Source organism: Varroa destructor, unplaced genomic scaffold (genome assembly GCF_002443255.2).
Source record: "Varroa destructor unplaced genomic scaffold, Vdes_3.0 BEIS01000007.1, whole genome shotgun sequence".
Taxonomy (NCBI): domain Eukaryota; kingdom Metazoa; phylum Arthropoda; class Arachnida; order Mesostigmata; family Varroidae; genus Varroa; species Varroa destructor.
This window is the reverse complement of record NW_019211460.1, coordinates 8,579,304-8,598,177: the sequence shown is the minus strand read 5'-3', so window position 1 is coordinate 8,598,177 and position 18,874 is coordinate 8,579,304. Positions and strand designations below refer to the sequence as shown.

At 38.8% G+C, this 18,874-nt stretch overlaps 1 long non-coding RNA gene across 1 annotated transcript in view; it reads right to left on the bottom strand.

Annotated features, from left to right (window-relative positions):
- The window catches only part of LOC111254031 (uncharacterized), a 65,123-nt gene that overhangs the window by 44,411 nt on the left and 1,838 nt on the right, over positions 1-18,874 (bottom strand). The window contains exons 2-7 of the long non-coding RNA XR_002674896.2: positions 13,545-17,586; positions 10,303-10,485; positions 8,918-9,008; positions 7,860-8,755; positions 5,198-5,385; positions 4,292-4,727 (exon numbers count right to left, since the gene is read on the bottom strand). This is a non-coding gene — a long non-coding RNA (uncharacterized LOC111254031). The remainder of the gene's footprint in view (positions 1-4,291; positions 4,728-5,197; positions 5,386-7,859; positions 8,756-8,917; positions 9,009-10,302; positions 10,486-13,544; positions 17,587-18,874) is intronic.

The following is an 18,874-nucleotide window of genomic DNA, read 5'->3' as shown; positions in this document are numbered from 1 at the left end:
GTTAAATATTATATTATATACTATACATCAGATAAGCCTTGCTTGTTTTATACTAGTATACGTAAATAACGTATAACACCTTATCTTCATCCAGGTTGTACGGCACCCAAATCCTAAATTTCAGTAGCCGTGTCGTAATATACTGTCCACTTAATGGCTGTCTGAAAAATATTACGGGGCTTCGAAACTTATATATTTCGAGCTTCTCCCTCTTCGATAAGCAGCCCCGAAATCTCGTATGAGATATATAAGCGAAGGTGCCTGACACGGTGAAAAACAAAGGGTTATACCAATCAGATGCGCTCGGGTCAGTCCTCTTCCTGTTGGCCTAATATTTTCAACACGTGTACCTGTAAACGTCTCTGTTGTAAGGTGGCTGGCAACATCATAGGGGCGTTCCAGATATCCTAAAGTACGTCAAGTATCGTTAAGATTGTTACCAACGATCTTCAAACATAATCCTTATTACTAATCAATGGCGAGAGTTTGTTCAATTCCAATCTGTTTGTTCAGTTTACGTTTAGAGATTTGTAAACGGTTAGCTTCAGAGCTTCAAATGTTCTTTACCCAGTGATCGTTGTTAAGATTAGTCATGTGATACCTACGGATGTAGCATGATAAGGCTTTCGATAATCCGTCGACTGACGTCTGGTAAAAAATAAGCAGAAATATCAGGGTCGTGGAGCATACGGACATGAAGAAATGACAATTGTGGACAAACATCACCGAATGTGCCGTAAACTTCAGCTGTTTGATATAGTATCGACCTCGGCAAAACAGGTCTTTTAATACGGACAGTAAAACGAGAAATGCGGAGTAAAAAAAACATAAACATGATTTAAAAAAAAAAGGGAAACAAGAGATTTAATGTTCACTTTTTGTTGACTTTCGATTTAAATTATCTATAATGCAGAGTCAAACTTCGCTATAGATAGTAAATCGGGCGTGTTTATGTCATTTTTCTAGGATTTATAATGCTTACAATTAATATGCTCTGGGTAACGCTCAGCGAAGTTGCACCATAAAAATTAATGGCGAGTCAACGAAGACTCTGGCTTCATAGAGAATACTAAATCAAATTTAACCCTCTACCCTAACCTAATTGTGAGGCCTTATATATATTGTTCGTTGTAACTAGGAAGTCATCTTCGCCCTGAACTGTCATAGCCGGTCCTATCTGGGTAGATTCGTGCATCGCCCTACGAATCTGCATGGTGATGCGGGTGGATAGTTCGGACGTGGCCATATAAAAACAATATTATAGCCAACTGTGAAGAACTTACGAATTAATAAAGCAAGCGAAAATAGCTCGAAAGAAATTGTAAAGAATAGTTGAAAAATCACTTGTCAACAAATAAGATCACATAAATACAAACATGTACGTAAACGAACTTTTTTGTTAGCGTGATACAACTAACGGAATAGCGATACGGCACAAACGTGGTACAACTTATATAGAGCATTCACTTACTAACACCCGGAACTATACATGTACTAAACACATTGAATGTCACACATACATATACAATAGTGCTACTTTTACCAATCTAATCTAAAGCAAGTTAAAATCTGTTTGGCTTGAACCCGAATCCCGAACAGAAACGCGTTTATGCCGCTCTGTCATCGTGTTTCATTGTCTCTATTATCCAGTTACGTTGTCTTTATAAAGTTTTCTCAATATCGTTTTTCCACTGCTCCGTTTCAACGAATGCTTAAATTTCGTTCGTGAGTTTCGTTATCGTGCAATTTTATTATTTTTGATTAACGAGTTTACTATCTTTGTTCAAAAAATTGTTTCAACTTATAGTTACTGTTAGACATTCTGACATTTTAGTCATCTTGTAATTTGCCGCAGGTACCTCTTATTCCCCTGTGTACAATACATTGCGCCATTATTACAGTTTAGCCACTATCGTTGGCTACCGGTGAACTGTTGCCGGCGCCCATCTATTCCGCTATTCCAGGATAAAGCTAATCACGACATTCAATTGCCATGTAAATGTTGAACCCCTTGACAAACTAAGCAAGTAAGAAACATTGAACATCGCTACCTTTTAGAGACGTTCACTGGTGCTCTAAAAAACGTTGTCTTTTTTTCCCCCGATGACAGAAATTATTTTTTTGTCCATTATAAACAGTTTGAGATTTAGTAATGATAGTAATAGAGCTTTACTACAGTGTTTCCTCGATGCGTTAAGGCGACACGCCGTAAATTTAACAGCCGCTGGAGTCGTATTCGAAATGGTCGGCACATAGCCATCTAAAGAAAATCATACCTGTCTAGGGATATAGATTATTGCGACACAGAAAGCCCGACACATATTTATAGCGTCATATAAAATATATCCAAACGCGACAAGCAATCCTCAGTTTTACACAGTAAAAATATTGGCACGCAACTCTTAAGTAAAGCTGTCCTAATTTGCAAGGAACATAGCAGAATGTGTCTCACCTTGTATAAGCTAGGAGTACGAAAACTAAGGCCTAGTGGGGCACGAATATAGGCCAATTAGTTTCTATAAGCCTTGCCCAATCGTACGTATTGTGGTGCATTGCAAAAGGCTTTAGGTGGATCTATGAAGACACAATCTACATAAAAACAATGTGCAATATAGAGGCTATGGTTTAATAAACTACTTCGGCTGCCAGACAAAATAAAATTTGCACCAAAAATGAGCCAACTCAATAAACAGTACATTACTTTCGTTTAGATTAGAATTCGAGGCATAACGCATTAATGCCTACTGGGTATATCTAGTGAGTCGAGGAAGGTAGCGTCATGACCCTCGAACGTAGGAGTATAAATGGGTACCTAGCCGCTAATGGACCCTCATGAAATATCCGGCCAAGTAAGTAAAGTCACCCTCCACAACATGGGGGTATATCGAGGTACCCTACATCAAAGAAGCTCTCAATGTTTTTACAGTAACATGTACAATATTCTCTAGCGGTATTGTAACAAGAAGATCTTCGGGTTAATTACGCGGCGCTATTAAATTTAAACATATATAAAATTAAATTTTAAACATACATAAACTAGCCTAAAGCGTTGAACCAGCCGTGGAGACGTTGCAAAGTACAAGAAACAGTCGTGTACACAAAAAAAAAGGCCAAATATTTACGAGGAACGGGGATCGGATAAAGAAAAAAGGAGAGTCGTCTGCGAACATCTAGTCAATTGTCTTTTGCTAGGCGATAGAGCGAAAATGCTCAATTTCTCAATCAATTCCGTTTCTAGATGCCTAGCCCTTAAAATAGGGTCTCGCGCTTAATCCTTTTCGTTGCCTTTTCGGTTGAACGATCAACACGCCATGACAAACAAAATGGTCACAGCAAAGCTTTTCGTACGTTATAAAATGTATATTTTTTACGTCATGTTATTATTATTTTCGTCGTTACTAGTACACCGGTGGTAGCATCATTCACAGCTTCGTTGGAAACTCTATAGGAGCGCCGCAATTGGCATATCCGTTTGCCCATAAAGGTACACTAGGGTGCGAAAGACCGCATTCGGTCGTTTATTTTGTATTACTCATCAAGACAATACGCTTGGTAGCCGTAGATTTTAAGTGTAAAAAAAACTTCACAGTTAAACAGGCTGAAAAACATTGAATATCTTCAAGGTACTGAAGAAATCGCGTTTTCGACGCTGAAGCGAACGAGCGGAGCATCATTCGTAGAGCCTAATGTCGTCCGATCAGTTCTGACAGTCTCTTTACATTTATCTCGAGCATGTTGTACTCTCGAAGTTAACTAGAACCCTTATTGCAAATGCTTGAAAAACACGGGTTATTATTATTATTAAAAACACGGAAGCGTATAACTAGCTAAGGTCGTACCCCATGCAACTGCGGAACCTGGGTTTGTGTTAATTTGAGAGAACTGATTCGTTGTCTAGCGAATAATACTTTTTTCCGCGGCTGACCCTTAGCCTATAATTTTTATATATCGACTCAACCCAGCTCAGAATCACGAGATGTTACTATGGAGATCATCCACTGAACAAAGTCCACAACACAACTGCGGTTACTTCAGCGAAGTGTCAATGCTCCGACTTGAAGCACTATTTGTCATTTTACTTTCGGTTGGTTATTGGCTATCCACTAGCTAGAACATCGTATGGAACACGTAACAAAGCGAGATCAAGAAGGTTAGCCATACACAGTATAATGGTAATGATACGAATAGTCAATATACCAGAACAAGTAGCGTTATTTGATGATGAATAAGAGGTGTTTGCTGATTCAAGAGAAACTATTTAAGTTTTATCTAATTGTTTGTCATAACTTACATTAACAGGGACCATAATTTCGTTCATGCCGATGGCAAATGCGAGGAATTTCAGTAAACGTGCGCCGCATGACAGATACGCGTCGCATTAACAGGAAATGAACTGGTGTCTTTTGCCCTGATGTATCTCATCCACAGCTAATTCCCTGTACATTTGTGTTTTACCAACCGTTGACGATACGGCGGCGAATATTGTAGTGCCGACCATGAGGGCCAGCAATGTTCCGATTTGCCCATTGGGCCATTACAGCTGGCGGGGCTGTTCGAGATACGAAAGCCTCCACGAGGGAGAAAAATAGTCCAACAGCTCGAGAAACGTTCGTTGGGGCCGAGGCGAGGCGAGGATAACCATGAAAGAAGCAATCGGACAGCGGGGCAAATATGAAGCAGTGGAAATGCCACCACAGCTTGTATGTCGGACATAACAACATCGGCACCTACGTAACACAGCCATAGAACGAGGGAATTATTTGTATATGACCTACGTTCAGTTCTTCTTCGTAGCACGTTTCTATCACTATGATATAGCAGATCGTCTATAGATTGTAACGTGTAACATAGCCAAATGTGACCTTAGAGTTATACTGAATCAATGAATAAGCTCAGCTGAAAGTTCCCTACAGTTATACGGTTTGATTGACCGAGTTGACTTGACGCTAATAATAAGACAGTGTTTACTCATCTTATCTAAGTAAATCTTCAATAGATATAAAAAGAAAACCATCATTGAGATTTTTCGGTACATGGCGCGTTTATGTTAAATCATTGTCGAATAGTCTACTCGAGAGAAATTGCTGTGGATTTAAAAACGCTTTTCTGTTTTTACATTCGTTCTCAGACTCGTTATGTTTACTTTAGTGAACTCGTAGTAGCTATACGATACTTCATGACTGCACGAGCTGCCTACCCTGTCAATCATATTGGACGGCATCAGCACAGTCTATCGGACGTAAAAGTGTTATGAGAACCACGGATTTAGGCGTTTGCTCGAAGTTCTCCATGAGGTTCCAGTGATGATTAAAAGATTGACAAAGTAGGAAGCCAGCGATGGCATGATACGGTTGATTCGAAATTCTTTCGGCCATTACCATGAACCTGAGAAAGGAAAAAAATAATGTGTAACATTATCGAAATGTGTAATTTTTGCCATACGATTCAAACCACTTGAGGTTTGCGCAATCCCAAATACAAAATAACAACGATGTAAAACACTGTGTAGTTTTCAAACCCAAAAATTGATTATAACTTCGATTTGTATGTTGCCATTTTAGGGACGTAATAGATTACGACTGTTATTAAATCTAGGACTTCGGCTGGATTGGCTGTCCACCTGTCATATCGTCCGTGAACGCGCATGGCTTTTTCAACAGATCTGTCGTACGGGTGACACCCACTATGACTTTTGGATAATTTTGTTTTTCTATCTAGACAAACTGCGTTGACACGTAACGTGACGTTTGAAGACAACGACTGAAAAACGAGCGGTCCACAGAGATCTGCTTGACGGTTATTTAACTTTACGTGACATGTATATTCAGATGATACGTTATGATAGTTCGCAATAGACCATGACGTTACATGTATTGGCCATGCCGCTACGCTATTGCGGTGTAAAGATAGTGCAATATTTGCTCTTCATCCATGTTGGCCATTATGTTTGTTATTCGAGCATCGATCATACGGAAGTCTACCCGTTATGAGACTCGATTAGCTACCGTGACGGGCCCAGCATTATAAGCGAGCAATCAACCACACTGACTCAATCACCCCCCACGTAATTGACGGTCAAGGAAAAACGGCATCAAATATTACGTATTTATAGTGAGATATGGCTCGCTTTTCATGTTCACAACGTCCTTGTTAGCTGCCGATGCCGAAATCATATAGTAAAAATCAATCAGGTACTCATATAGCGAGTCTCGCTTATTAGTGAATGGATATACATATAGCAGTAAGGACTTCGGAGTTGTCAAGCTTGCATGCAAACCTGTATGATCACTATCGCTCCGGAGGCTGGACTAAGACAATAGTAAATATGGCACAAAATCAACTTGATAAGTTACTTAACATTGCTTAACAATGTGCATTAGAAAGGCAAGTTAATTGATTTCAGGTGCCATTGGAATAAGCGAAAATAACACTGCTACCTTTAAAGTGGGTCCGATGCATAAACAATTGCCCGCCAAAAATTATAAGGTCGTAATGGTTCTTATCTGATTCAATTCGCAAACTACAAAGCAAAGTACGTATCAGTCGTCATCTCCGCGTACTTCAGCCTATCTCTGAGTTCATGCGGGCATCGATTCTAGGCCACCTGTATGAACTCATTGACATAATGTACGTAACGGCATGCTAGGTACGTTGGCATCAAACGATTCTGAAACGTCGCACACCGCCGGCGTCAAATGTGTGACGCTCACAGCCTTTAGTAACCATAGTAGCCTATAAGTGACTACATATCTAAAATGCACCCTATATACACCCGTTAGTAAATAGTAGCGGACACGCTGTGACCTTTGCTGACATAAGATCCGTGACACCAGCACACAAAGAGGGTTAAGAGGTACACTTGACTGGGTTTGATGTTGATGTGCCAAAAGGTATCGTTCTGCCGGCAGGGTGATCAAGGCCTAATTTTCCACTGTACTTAATTTTAAGTGAAAACGCATTTAGAGATAATAACATATGCCACACATGATATAAAAATTTTGGACATGATTTTACTGCACTTTAGCTCTTTAAAAAATGAAAGAGTTTTGCGAAAAAGGCCCATAATATTTTTCCTGGTTTTTAATTTCATATTTATTTTTTCTAAAGGCTTTTGATGCCTTGAAAAATGCAATAGCACGTCTCGGAGGCTCACAACACGAGCTCTTCAAAGGCTGGCCAAAACGGCAAGCGTAAACAGGCGTAAGCAAAAGACCTTCAATCTAACGAAATTGATGTTTTTACCACGGCTCAATTTCACCAGCAGTTGTGCCACGAACAAAAGAAATCAACTCTAATTATTCAGTAAAGTTGTTTTTTTTAAACTATAATTTAGTTCCTATTTAAAAGTTTATTTTAGCCAAGGTGGACTTAGGTCGATTGTGAGCAAGAACTTATGCCTTACCATAAACTTTGATGACAATCACATGACGGTCAGACCTCGTTCTTCCGATGTTTGTTAATGAGTATTGTATAGTATATAAGTGTTTTAACTGGCATCCAGACTTGAAAAAAAATTGTCCTCTAACAGGGGGTATACTTTGAACCTCTTGAGTGTTCTCTCTAAAGTGTTCATAATAAACACTCTAATCGTATAGGTGTTTTCTTAAATTTAAAGAAAATATTGACCTTTTTGTGACCAAATGATTGGCCATGAAGAGCTTAGAGTTCGGCCTACAATTTAAAATAATATTTAAAGCAAACATGGGATAGACGTACTGCATGGATGTCCAAAGCTAATGAAATAACCCCGATAAATTGAGACAAGATACAAGTTTCGTTGCTGATACAAATGTCGTTGATCTGCCACGTGGAGCTTCCCTGTAAGAGACGGCTGATGACTGATGTTGTTAACTACTTACCCGCCATAAATGCAATTGCCATTATCGGTTTGCGTTGAGCCGAAGCCATTAGCTCAGGGTGTTGACGCCGTTCGGATAAAATCGACCGGCACAATTTCAAATAGGCCATATATCATTCATATTGTCCTTGAACGTACGTACGTAGATCTAATATGTTGTTGCATTGTTGGCGCAGGCAAAATAGCTTTTTAGTTGTTATAGACTTAGAAGAAGCCACTGCTCGTACTTGTTAATTCTCTTAGCTTTATTGAATCATCTTCTATCTAATAAAACGTTTTGATACGTGCGTAAGAGCAGTCACAAAATATAGTCGTTTATTTATTAAACACGTCCTATGGATGTGATGTTAAGTTGACCTCCAGTGATTATTCTGTGTGGGCAGTCGTCCTCTGGGTATCTATTCGAATATTGGTCTGCTGAATGTGTTTGAGGCACCATGGGCCAGGTTGACCATTGTCCAAGCGATTTACTACCTGGCAATTTTATTATTTACTGTTAAGGTAAAGCTTTCGACGACCACGGCATTCTTTTGCAACCTCTAATGATTCAGGAATCTTCGGTAGCTTGGTGTCCAATAAAATCAGTGTGAGAACGCCTTTTTCTGACCCTCAAAATCGTTCAATGTAATAAGCATAGAGATGCACAAATTTAAGCCAAGTTAACAACTGGTCCTGATCATTATCTGTTCAACTATTGAATTCATTATCTTCACGGTCACGCAAGACACAGCATGGGCTCGTGCCTAAATCTATTCTCGTCTTGTTGTCATGATTTTTTTTTTGTTAAATGAGCGCAAAGATTTTCTGGTCATCATGGGTTGCCTGCCGGATTTTATCCTCTTCGAATGATGATTAGGATTATCATCGTCAGTGCGGGCTTCGGGTGATTAAATACACCTTTAATTAAATAAAGATTAAAAACAAGAGAACTTTTGAATACATTGGCACAAGTGCGTGTTCCTTATAAATTCATGAAGTATAAGTAAAGATTTAGTATAACTACAGATAGAAAATTAAGTTTTGCAGACATAGGGTTGTAGATGCTGAAGTTTTACGAACCTGACCGAGAGTGGTTTGCTCAGGTCTACGTGATCGAATTAGCTAAAATAGGCACAATAGATGCCACGGAAAAGTTCCCTTGTGTGTGAACCTGGACAGAAAAAGGAATAAAAAGAGTGCAGATCCTAAACTCAGAGAGTCATTTAGCCTCAGAGACTTCGTCGGATACAGAAAAAAAGTCTTCCATTTAAATCCCACTATAGTATATGAAACACGATCAAGTGAGCAACTCGGAATTGAAGATGGCTTTCTACTGTGCCCTGATATAGGCCGCTCTGACATAGATATCTATATACTTTATTACTAACATATATGCAAGAATAAGACTTTGTGCTAATATATGCTTTACGGGATTAGTGTGAACGAGAAATTACTGTGTTGTTCTTTCTAAGATGAAGGAAATTTTTAAGGTTTTTTTTTTTTTTGACGCATTAACACATAGAAAAGAGAAAAGATTTAGCAAACGTTACGATTGAATTGTTTCGATTATAAAATTATTAGTGTTATGCAGCTTTGGCAATGGTTACGTTTATTATTAATTCTGCGAGTTCTCGTACACGGTCTTCGACCTCAATGCTAATGTTGACAATTCATTGATTCAATTAGTGATCTTGTATTGAAATTGGGCCTCGATAGACCACTTTTGGTTACATGAAGTAATGGCCGTTACCATTGCGAAATAGTGGCGTGCAATACACGTCACCTACGTGGGTACTTTAGGTTTAGGTTTGATAGCTACTTAACGCACATTTGTTGATTCTACTCCAATAGGTTATAATGGAACAATTCAGGCTCTTTTTTTTTTTCAATTTTCTTACTAAAATCTTAGATTATCATATTTCGGATTGTTCATTTTCGGATGCGTTGAGTGGAATTTTAATTTTATCGAAACTTAAATTTTTTATGAAACGAGCCTAGGTCTGAAAACCTAATCTAACCTAACCTAACCTATCCTAAAAAATATTTCAGCTAATCTGCCTAGTGTATATTATAGCTTGTTTGTTGCGAGTAGAGTACCAGACCCGCAGTCGTGAGGTATGGGTTTCGGTCCCTCAATGATTTTTTGTAAATGTGTTGGCCCCTAATATTAGCGTATTGCAAGGTTACGCTTTCGTTTACCTAAAACACTTTTTTCCCATTATAATAAGATCGAAATTGGTTGAAAAGTTTCGACAGGTACATAAAAAGTAGCATAGAACTTCTTTGAAAAATCCTCGAACATCCCTAGGAAAATCATATTAGAAGATTGGTTCTTTGTTCATTAGGCGTCTTGACTAATATATGTCAGGCAATACTGGTACTTCAATAAAGTTCTTTTTATTATGTACTGTTATTATAGTAGCTGCAGAATTTGTGTATATGTTTGTATTTGTAAAGATACCCACCACTGATACCCGAATATAAGGGAAACTATGTCTCCTGCTATATAAAAGATTGACAGCAGGACGGAAACCGGGTTAACGCTCTGCGTAAACCAAGGCGGGAGCCAGAACACGAGCAGGTAGAAGCTCTGTAGCGATGAAGAATTGTGTATCTTCTTATAGGCCCATTTGCCTAATCGAAATACCCTGAAAAAACCTTTCTTATTTAGATGTTAGAGGAGTCAGTTATAATATATAAGAACTCCGCGACAGCTATTGAATAGACAAAACTCCCGAATATTAAATAGAAACACTAATGAAAATAGAATATTTTATTTTGAAGTGGGCCTATTCATGCTGTTCTATATGTCTCGCGCCTAAAACATCGTCAGACATTCTAAAAAACCGTTCGCTGAAATTCAGGCTTTTTACTAACCCTTGTTGAGTTTTGTGATAGACTAACTTTGAAGTGTTACCAAAGAGACGAACATTAATCCCCATAAGTATCCTCAGCTAATTGATTATAACTATACAAAGATTTCTAAGCAACAAGATGTCTTTTTTTCTTGTTTTTTTTTGCTGACATCGAATGATGGAGGCTCACAATTTGGTAAATCTGCCAAACATTTCAAACAGATTCGCGGTCCTCCAGTCGCTTACGAAATGTTTTGCGCGCAAAATGTCCCAATGAATACTATAGGTCTAGGCATAATAACTATATGAAGAACTAACTGATATATACAGTTTGACGAAGTGTTGCTGATCAACCTGAATTTTAGGTAACTCTGTTTCGATGTATACAGCGAGAGAGGATCGACTGACCTAGCTGTAAGAAACCATTTTATGATATTATCAACCGTGCAGTTCTTGATTAATAAAGACACGTTTTTAGAATATCCTATATATAATAGTTAAAAAAGAAAAAGCAATACTTATAATATCTGGACGGCGCAAGGTCTATTATAGATAACGGCAGCTTAGACGCAAGCCTATATACCTTCTATATCTAGGTATTTCAAGGTTTTTTTTTCGTATGCGGTCATTATCGAATTAAACGCTCTCTCGGAGTCACATACTACCTAACCATACTACTAACTTATCCACTTATAATCAGTATTTAACTCTTCATGAATGAAGGTAATTGGGTATTAACAACGTAACTGCGTAATGTAGTGTATGCCAATGTAGCCCGCAGTACGTTCAGGCCAGATCATGAATAAGAAGAACAACATCGAAGACATGTACAAAATCCATACTATATCTTCAATTGACGTTCACTTCTTTCCATCAAATGACGGCCTTCTTGCTTGTTGCACTAACAAATCCTCACACGCGGCATGGAATTTTACACGCGTTTAAACTGATTTGAACAATGACTTCTTCTAGCTTGCCTCCCATACTTGAAAACTTACCCTGCCCGCAGGGTACACTCATGTCGCGCATATCGTCCAAAAGCAAACTTGAAAAGGCTGCCACACGCATGGGCCAACATTTAGCAAGATTCAACGTCACACCGTCCGGCACGCTGACGGTTACCGCGATGATTTTGTCTTACCTGATAGTCATCTCGGAAAGCGATACCCCACACAGTACACCACCCCACCTCTCAGGCTATCTCATAGCCGATATCCCACATCTTGTTCTGGCCCAGGAGATCTTCGACGCTTTGGCCTGATAGCCAGTAATCAAATATTGACTGAGGATAAGCATTATCGTCAGTTTTTTTTACATTGAGGTTTTTGCCATGATACTTAGGTAGGTCACAAATGTTTGCTAACAATAGAGAACGAACATACGAGTTCCCGTTGCCTCTTCTTACCGATCAAAATACTGTGCTATTGCATTATTTACGAATTGTGCTTCATAGCATGGCAAATCCGCAAAGCAATAAGGGTTGGCTAGCGCGTTCGTAACATTGGGTTGAACTGGATTAGCATTGAAATACATACTCCTAATAACCTATAGGCACTTCAAATCGAGATTGTCCCGACGGCACGAAGCAGAGCGGGAGAAAAAAGCTTCGGTATCAAAAAGTTACCGAACAACCGCAACAGCACTGAAGTTCTCAGTTCGGATCGAAAAGGTACCCCGGTTGAGAACTTCCTGATAATCTGTAGACACCGTTACGACACAGAAAGATACCATTTTCCTCAACGGCAGCCGGTATCAGACATTCAGGTAAATAAAGCGCTTCAGTTTCTTGTAACGCCCGCTATGCACGCACGCTAGCCGAACGAATGACGCAGGCGGAAAACAGCGTTTTATAATAGATAATATGCCTTGTTAAGAAGCAACTCTTAATATAATTATCACGCTGACAACATGCACAAGTGACTCGCGTAAGAATTTATATCGTACAACACGAATAACTGTGCGAAAATCTCAATTATATCCTTAAGATAAATCAAAATGTGTGAATCGTATAATATGGGAAGACGAGCTTGTCACGTAAATTTTACGATTCTATGGCGATTTTATAGTGGCATTTTTCTGATAAGTTCGACGAGGTTAGCGTCATCATCAGACGCTTTGTATATTGTAGATACAGTTAGGGTAGGAAGCTGCTGAAAGGTGCCGGCTGCTGCAGATCTAAGGATTAAAAGTTGCCAAAAAAGCAAATTGGATATGTCTGTAAGGTATCTTAGTTGTAAAGTAAACTGAGATATTGCGTTGGATACGTATTTTCACTAGAACCAAGTGTGAACATTTCTCTAACCGGCGTATTCATTCACTGATATATTGTGTTTTATCTCATCTTATAAATTGACACTTAGCAGTATTTGTTTAACGGACACTATGTTGTTTATATGCCGATAAACGTCTTCCAGAGAGCTAGGTTTCGTCAAAATATGTACACACACCAAAACCCCTTCTGTTATCAAGCTACTTGCTATATATATATATATGATAGACCATACATATATAGCAAGCGTTACCTTCAACAAAGCTACTATATTGCATACAAATACCAATAACAGAACCTGACCTTCCTTCCTTTCCCTGTTTTGTAAATGAAAACGTTTCAAATACTTTCTCATCGAATAATTTCGAAATGGATGTGGTAGGCTGCTTGTCTGCTTCGTCAATAGCATCAACCTATCGTCATCATCATCTTGCAGATAGCTATAGAAGTTTCTTTCGTACAAATATGAAAAGTTGCCTAACTTCGTTTATTCAGAACACATATAACATAGGCCATAATAGGGAAACCTGAAGGTAGTTTAGATAGGCTAGAGTGGATTTGTGCTGCCGATAAGGCTACTTACTGCCTGAGAACCGTTAGATGTCTTACGGATCTGCATCACCACGTCGCGAATAGGGTTAACGTCGAGGTAATTTCTCTGCAGTGTTCGAGATGCAGTCAACGCTGGAGAGACTGTCACAGCATGCAGCTTTTTCAGCGAAATCTGCAAATAAACTGGAACGCACATTAACAGACAAGATACACAAACAACGCTTTGTACAGACACACGACAGCTTCTGGCAAGGTCGAACCTGCCCGTACAAAGATGAAATTATTATAATCATATTTGTAAACGTTTAGTTTAAAAAAAGGCAAAACTTTCTTCGTCCATTTTGTTAATAGCGGACCAGTGTACGGCGATAACGTTAACTTTTCTCTTCAACAGGTGTCTTCATTGAATCGGCAGATTAATATATGAATTTGCAAAAGGTAGACATTGTAGAAAATGAACGCATTTCAAAGGTCCTACGGAACTTGCGAAACGTAACACTTGATTTGTTTAAAGGGGAGGAAGGTTAATTGTAAAACATCTGTAGAACGTGAAAGACTGGACATGTGCTGTTTTATATAAACATCTATTGTTTGGTGATGTCGTATATATATTTGTATGTTACCTGAACTTAGCAACCCATCGTTATCACTAGTGAAAGAATTATGCTCGAATTTAAAATTTTTAAATGCTAATCAATCTACACAGAGTAATAAATCGACGTAAAGAATTGTGAGAAAAAAAGAGATTGCCCCTGAGGGCTTGGCAACGCATTTAATAAACAACAGTAGACACTTCATTGCAAGCGGAGAACTACGAAGCAGTTGTTATATAAAATAAATCGCTGCTCATTTCCTTCGCGGTCTTTTTTTTTATGTATATAAACTTTCATGAATTGTCGTAGTGGGCATGCGTTTGCCCGCTTTCCTGGTGCCACAAGAAGGCCAATTCTTTTTAAACCAAAATAAAAAAAATTAGCCTTGACAAAGAAGAGCGCCTCGCTTTCGAAATTTGAACAAAGTTTAGCTATTGGCCCGTTATTCGCGCTGGGCGAAGCGCAAACGAGATTCACAGTTTGCTTTTTTACCGATATCGACGGCCTACGTTATTGCCAGTTTTTATGCAGCTTCTAAAAATCGGAGTAATATTTTTATGAGACAAATCTTGAAATCCTTAGGGCTTAGATTTGACGGGCTTAAAAAACCATTTTGAATACAGCCGAGTTTTATACGAAACTTAACGATCGTTTTGAAGGGGGGAATGCCAGTTACCAATCGGCTCCTTCGCATAAATTGCAACGGTTAATCTGTTTAAAAATAATTGCGTTTTTTTGCAGTTTCCATCCTTTTTGCCTTCCTAAGCGTTTGTCTTCCCACGATCGTTGAACCGCTGTCTGCTCAAAGTTTAATCTCGCTGGACCCCTTTGTAGATAAATAGTTTTTGAAGATGACTAGTGAATGGCCAGGTCTTGAGTTGATACTTCAACTGCGGTAAGTGGTAGTTAAATATAATGACTATATATACACATATGTAGTATTACTACCTGCTACCAGTGAACTGCGGTATAATCTGCTTCCTGCAGCCGTCATACATAGATCTGCGCCGCATTTACCTATTATAACCTGCCCAATTAAAATACGACTAGCGCTCGTGTATCTTTACATTCGACCGCGCTACCGGAGTATGTATTCAACATATCGCCGAATATCCTTGCCGTTCACAGTCAGTTGCCGGCAGGGGGCCTGGCTGTACAGAGTCACTCGGTTCATGATAGGGAATGGCCCATGATACTTCAGCTCTAAGTCCTTAGAGGATTCTGGTATTAGCCGTTCGGTATTTACCGTCACGTTTGTGCCGTCCTTGAACTCCCGCGGGGTAGACGTGTCTTCCTCAAACAGCGCGTTCATATGCCGTCACCGATTCCAAAGCCGCCGGTGCGTGTCCCGGCGCAGATCCGTAATATTCCGCCTTTCGGCGTTCCCACCACCAGAAAGCTCTCTAGGCAGTACTAAATTAATTTTAGACTAATTAGAATGACATCCTCACCAGATTTTCCTTTGTCAATGTATTGCGCGAAGCTGCTACAAGTGAATCCGGCGGACATTGAAATTGGATAATTTTAGAACTAAACGGCGTACAGAAATGTATCAAAGGCTGATGAAAACGTTAGGTGAATGGACCTTAAGAGAAAGCACCGTAAACGTAAAGAAAAAAACGGGGATTGGGGTGTTGGAGATCAGCGAGTCGGTAACCAGATGTCAAAACCCCAACGACAATCGAGAGGATTTTTGACGAAAGCAAAGCTTTTAAAATCTAGTGATTCTGTCGGCCAAAGCTAACATCTCATATGTAACGTGTTACAGAAGAATAACTTAAATCTTTCAATTGCAGAAACCAAGTAAAGAATATGTCGCCCGTGAATCGATTCCAGGCTGGTTAAGAATGCAGGTTATGTATTCCAATGCAACATGCGGACCTTTAATTAATAAAAAAGCAGCATGGAACATATGGCTGCTGCAGACCAAGAATGCATCTTTATCGTCAGACGGAGAGCGATCAGGCGAGAGAATGGCGCAAAAAAGATCGATTTGGGTGGCAGCGGATGACTGTACTTGCAGTGGATATTCGGTACTTTTTTTTTTTTTTTTTACTGTAAATTTTACTATAAAACATTTTACTATAAAACATTCGCTGACAGTGCATACAGCTGGCCATTTCGAAATACCCATATCCCATTGGCAAGGCAACAAAAAGCGTACAGCCTGGTTACCTGGCGACAATGTTGGACCGTGTCCCAAATATTTAATGAATTGAGTAATGAAATATTCAACGTTAGCTTTAACTCACTTATTGTCCCGATCTAAGTTCGTGTAGCTACGAGGTTGTCCTTTTGAGGATTTATTTTGAGAAATCATAGGCAAAGAGATCACATATAGGAAAGCGAACGGAAGGTACCTAACTGTCTAGAAAAACGCATGGACAAAATGTGGTAGTAATAAAAAAGAGTACCTCTAACGTATAAATAATTTCAAGCTCAGCCGGATTCGTCTAAGACAGCTATATATATATATATATATATATATATATATATATATATTTGTGTGTATGTGTTTGTGTGTGTCTTGTGCAAGTGGACTGACTTTGTTTTGGCAATGTCTAGTAGGTACGCACGCCCTTCGAACCCTCGTTCTGCGCCTATATAGCCATAAAAAAAAACGTATCTATTCAGAATTTCACATTTTGTTTGTACCATTATGATATATGTGCATTCGTTTTTCAGCGACAACAAAGCTAAATTTCTCCTAATGGCTTATTTTTCCTAAGGCTTTGCCTATATGTACATACATATATAATGGCCAACCCTATAGTAGCAGCTAAAGTATGTGGATGTAACCTTGCCTTCGTTATTTTTGCAAATAGGCCAATCGATCAATAGAAGAAAATTGCTTCGCAAGTCATAGGAAAAGGCCTATAGGCGGTTCAGTTTTACGATTTCTATTATAGCAGTCTTTGCGAAAGTTTATCGCGCATTGTTGTATTGGTGTCAAACATTGATATCGAAAAGTAGCGGACAACTTTGCGGTGCTTCGAAAACGACGACAGGTCAAATCATTAGGCTGTCGACAGGGGCTTAATCGTTAGTCAGGTGGTGACATTGAAACGTCCTATTAGTGAATATAACTTTAAGCGGTAGTAGCATTAATTAGATTTGTAAATATAGATAAATAGAATTAAAATGAGTTGATTAATTTTAAGTGAATTAAAGAAAATTTATCTAGAATTGCCCTTAATATAATTTTTGCGCCGCAGATAACGTTGAGTTCCGAGTTTCATATCGTCTGATAGCGAAACAAAATGAAAATAGTCACTTTTGATGCCCTTTAAAGCCAACCACATTTTGTTACAATATTCTTTATATATATTTACTGGTACGAGCTCTGTAGACAAAGTTTTAATATATGATACGTATTTTAATCAGTTTGCACAACTAAACAGCAGATACTTTCCTCTTGAAGCTTTCGTTTCCGTCAGGAACAATTAATCATGGTGTCAATAGAAGAGTACATACTGGAACCTGAAAAATCAGCATTTTAAAATCTTTTGCCCTTTAACGATGCCTAAAGGCTTAAACGTTGGACGTGAAAAACGAAAAACAGTTCAGGTGCAAACGCTTTGAAAATTCACGAATTACTAATAGTCTCTGGGGGCAAAGTCAGCAATATGTATATATATATATTGGATGCACCAAAGAGTTCTATTTGAGCTGTACGGTAGTGCCTCGGATCACTTTCTCGGAGTGTCCTCGAAGGCTGCCCCACTGAAGCAGAACGTCTCTCCATGTCTGGCGGAAGCTGGATTGAACAGTTCCACTGCAATAAAGCTACCTAATGAAAGCTGGCTTTTTTTTTTTTTTGAACGAACAACGGATTTGTACACTTCCCTCATCAACTGCGTGACTCCTTAGCGTGGAATCTGAAAGAGCTGACTTTTAGTTATAGCGGCGGAGCCGATCAAAAAATCTTGTCGCACCATTAATTCTGCTACGTTGTTTTCTTCCAAGAAAGGTCGAGCGTCGACCAAAACGTCATTATGAGCGAAGTTCTCTGTATGCAGGTACTGCTCTGTAAATCAATATAGCTAACTGTATGTAACTGACTATAAAAATGTCAAGAGAAATGCTCTTAGGAATGACTCCGAGGGGGGATCCGGAAATGGAGATGGCACGAAGATTTGCTTATGAGAGGGGTCTATTTTCGATAAGAAGACAATTGGTTAGTCAACGAATGAGCTCATACTTAATTTAATGCTAATTTTAAATACCTAAAATGAATCAAGGTGCACGAGTGATGACGAAATGCGGAAAGATAAAAACATAGCATAGGTATCTAGATTTATAGATGTTCTACATGGTAGAAACTGATCTATTCTTCAACAACACTTTATTAATTGAATAAAGTATAAAAGGAGTTTCGACTTCATTCAACATCAAAAAGTTACGATTCTTTGACAAGTACTATTACTGAATAGGCCGTCAATTGTTTGTTTCGCTGCCCATCGTATTATCATTGCTTAAATCACGTGAATGTTTTACATATCGGCCTTATTTGCAGAGCGCCATTTCTACTGGTAACGCAATGGGTCATTGTTTTTTTCGTTTTGTGCCTTCGCTTTTGAAGCATTCCCATGTTCGGCCAAATTTAATTAAACCTTTTGTCATTACTTTTCGTACGAAACAGAGATATTTAAATAAGCCAATGAATAAGGTACTTCGGATCAATCGAAACAATTCAAGATCTGATCAATCTGTTCTCGACTTTAAGTAACGTATATACGATTGATTACGTCCGGATATGGTCAATGAA